Here is a 4,112-nt window from a genome sequence, read left to right as displayed (position 1 = left end):
TTTATAAATGTCTTGTTAGCAAGTCATTTCTTCTTAAATTTGTAAACAGCTAGCCTTTTTCTGCTCTCTAATAATAGGTATTATTTTTGGTCATCTTGATAAAAAGCCTTTGTAATTGCTTAATCATTTTGTGAATAGAAAATCTTTTGCGTATCACAAAAAAGGAATGATTTTTTCACTCCTAGATGAGAAGCCATTATTTCTTTGTTTTCAAAACAGTACACGTATTTTCTCTCATTAAATAAATGCTTCATTTTTTAACAGAAAGCTATTGTTTCTTTATTTAGGAAAGAACAAAGCTCTTGATACTGCCCCAACAGGTATAATTTTTGCAGTCCACGAGTGAAAATGCAATGACTTCTTCCATTTGCACGTCCTGTGTTTAAACACTAGCAATGAAGACAATTATAATTTTTGGGATGTTAAAACAATTTAAGCAGCCTACAAAGTCTGAAACTGCAGTGAGTATTTAAATATCACCTATTATAATCTATTTTCCCCTAACCAAATAAGTTGATATCACTTGGAAAATAATAATCTGTTTTACCATTGCAGAGCTGAAAAAGACTGCAGTGCTTACTCACCTTTGTACCCCACATAATTCTCATTTTTAGAATCAAGCAAAGGCAAAGCAAACAGCTGAAAGCTGATATTAATAGGCTTTGAAGGTACATGGATATTGTCCCCTTCCCAGCATAATAAGACCAGCTCACAGCTGTCTGCTTTTCCTTGGCTGGTTATTAAAGATAGAGAGGACCCCACGTAGTTTTTTTCATTTATTTATTTATTAACAAGTACAGCAAACTATACACGCAATGCACTGCTCCACTCCTCCACTTGGACCTCGGCCTCCTGGTTCAAGATTATTATTTTTTATAATTTTTCATTCAAAATTATTTTAAGTAATTTCCCTGTATACATTTGTTTGCAGGTCAATTGTCCTACACTTACCCCCATTTTTCTTCTTTTTGCAGCCCCCCTAGCCCTTACTACGACCATTCTACTGCACCAAAGTTTGGGTCCCCATTGGCTTCTATGGTGTTCGGAGTCAAGTTCGGGTAAAGTTCTGGTACCCAAACCAAACTTTGGACTAAAGTTTGGCTGAAACCGATGAACCTGAACTTCCATGGGTACGCTCATCTCTAGTGGGGAGTAAATCAGCCACACATCAAATTGTTTGGGAAAATTTTGAATTTTAAATGATCCTGTCTTATCTGTTCCCAACCTCAACAACCGCACTCTTAAATTCCTGACTGTCAAATAAAAGGAATCAAGAAAAAAAGTTGATTTTCAAGCCAACATAAATTAGCAGATCAAACAAGTGAATGACAATTGCTCATTCATCAAGCGATCTTACAAATACTTGTTTGTCAATTATTAACACATCTAAGTGAACGTTTACAATGATGCGTGCTAATGTATTTTTTTGGGGAACCTGATGAATTTTTTCTTAGTTTCTGTATTTTTAGACTAAATGAGTTAAGTGATCTTGGGGACAATTATATAATTACTGTTATATTTTATCAGTGGAGTAAGACGCAAGAGATATGATAAATAAAGATATCCAAAGTCACCTCCATTCACTTGTGTATATATAGAGGTTCTGCTTATTACACATTTTGTTGCTGGTAACCGCATATCATCCCACATGTTGGTTCATTTGGGCAGTTTTCTTTTAACTTTGAAAATTTATTCTAAATGGATTGAGAAATACCATGTAAATACAATCGTCATTTTTCTCATAGGTAGAAAAACATGGACAACTCTGATGTAAGTTCTATCACAGACCCTTACTGACATTGGGGCTAATAATTGTCATTGTTCTCAGTTTTCTACATAACATTTATTAGATATACTTTAAAGAGGGTTGTCTAAGACATGATGTGATCATGTGATTCAGAAAAATGTTTTACTCCCCTAGTAATTTGTCCTCTTCTTCATGAATCAGTAGTTAGAGGCATTGAGTAGAGAAGTTCATTAAATAATTATGTTTTTTCTTTGCTCATCATTCATTTTGAAGATGATGAATAAAGAACAGAAAATTCAAACGTTTTATAATCCAACTTCATTATTATTTCTCATAAATGGCACAGATTGCATACATTTCTAGTTATTGTTCTACTTTTCTATGATGGGTGGCATTTGTTTGGTGCATACAGTCAGCAGGCCAATTACATTAACGGTCTTGAGTCTTAGCTAAAGCTTTCTAGCCCTATTTATCAAATTGTCAGTTAATATTCTGACTTTTGCTCTAATTGTTCTGTACACTATTTGGATAAAAGTATTGTGCCCCTTCCACATTCCACCTCCAGCAGCTTTGATAACATCCCATGATAAGTCCATAGACATTAATATAAAGTTGTTCTACTTTAGCAGCTCTCAAATGTTTGCACTTTTCTGGGAAGTTTTTCTATGGGAATTTTTGCCCATTCAGGCAGAAGAGATCTTCTCTCCATACTGCCAGTTATTAAGTTCAGTTTACTTGGTCCACTTCTCTGCTCCCTGTTGCTGTGTTGCTATTTTGCTTATTTTGCTTTTTAAACTTGATTTGTATTCAGGCCACAGCTTACTTTGGTATCTATTTCACGACAATAACTAATTGTCAGCTTGCTCCACCAGTCAGCAGCCTTCTCCGTGGTCAAACCTATGGCCTTCATTTATAAGTCCAACTCCCTGAACAAGGGATGAAAGGTGAAGGCTACTGCAACCACTGAAAACTGGGAGACAGAATGGCTAGTGTAAAAACGCTCTATTAAAACCCTATTTAAAGCCGTAATGCCATCACAAACAGTGCCCTCATGACACTTGGGTAGCTAAAGTGTGTAATGACAACAGGATTACTCGAATCAAGACCATTGACTTATCCTCAAACAATTACTGACAAACACAGGAAAGGAATCGGACCACGGTTACAGATTTTTCCTCTTAGGATTTCAAGCTAGTAAATATGTAAGAATTTTCCTATTCTGTCTTTTCCTGCTTATTTACTGTGGGACAATATGTGGGAACCTCCTGATCATCGCCCTGGTGTACATCAGCAAGAACCTCCAAACTCCAATGTACTTCTTCATCTCACAACTGTCGATAAGTGACATTTTATTAACCAGAAATATTGTCCCCAACATGCTTGAAATTATTCTGTATAATGGGGGGACCATGACTTTTATTGGTTGTATCACTCAACTTTACATTTTTTGTGCCTCAGAAGTATTTGAATGTTTTCTCCTCACAGTGATGTCTTATGACAGATACGTGGCCATCTGTAATCCCCTTCGTTACACTACCATAATGACAAGGACTTGTTGCATGAATTTAGCCGTCATCTCTTGGTGTTGCGGTTTTTCTACGATGTTGATACAGACTATCACAACAGTAATGCAAACATTTTGTGGTCCCAATATTATTGACCATTTCTTCTGTGACATGAATCCTCTACTGGACATTGCCTGCTCTGATACTTCCATTGTTCACCTTGAAATCATATTGACAGGTATTCCAATAGTAATGATCCCAACCGTAATAATAATTATATCTTATACCGAGATTATTGCTGCTATCTTAAGGATTCCATCCAATACTGGCAGACAGAAAGCCTTCTCCACCTGTAGCTCCCACCTCACTGTGGTCTCCATATTCTTCTGGACCATGTTCAGTGTTTATGCTGTCCCAACACAAGAGCAAACCGTAAATATAATTAAATTCCTAGCATTGCTGTATACTGTATTCACTCCTTTCATCAACTCCATTATATATAGTCTAAGGAATAACAATATAAGTGAAGCGGTGAAAAAAAGAATGAACTTTTAATCTACATTTTAACGTTTTAATTTTAATAAATTGCATGCAGTAACACAACAAGGACAAGCTTAACCCCTCGGGTAGTTTCCCTTTACCTTTTTTACTTTATATTTTTAACCAATTTTTTCTTTGGAGTAACCAACAGTTTTTTCATAAATGGATAGTACTCATGAAAATAAACTTTGTATTATATAATTTTAGAGAAATAAGCTTCTTTCTCCTTCTGGATTGAACGTTCATTCTCAAAATTCTCAATTCAAATCTGTCTTCACTGAATGCTGAGTTCACAAATTTTACCCATTAATTGAAAAGGA

At 35.5% G+C, this 4,112-nt stretch overlaps 1 pseudogene; it reads left to right on the top strand.

Moving 5' to 3' along the window:
• The first annotated feature begins 1,110 nt into the window (after positions 1–1,110).
• Positions 1,111–3,819, top strand: LOC141167467 (olfactory receptor 10A7-like; annotated as a pseudogene).
• The last annotated feature ends 293 nt before the right edge of the window (positions 3,820–4,112 follow it).

The sequence above is a fragment of the Phyllobates terribilis genome, unplaced genomic scaffold (assembly GCF_046119375.1).
Source record: "Phyllobates terribilis strain yellow unplaced genomic scaffold, ASM4611937v1 Scaffold_11__3_contigs__length_659146591, whole genome shotgun sequence".
Taxonomy (NCBI): Eukaryota; Metazoa; Chordata; class Amphibia; order Anura; family Dendrobatidae; genus Phyllobates; species Phyllobates terribilis.
This window is presented reverse-complemented; position numbering and strand designations above follow the sequence as displayed.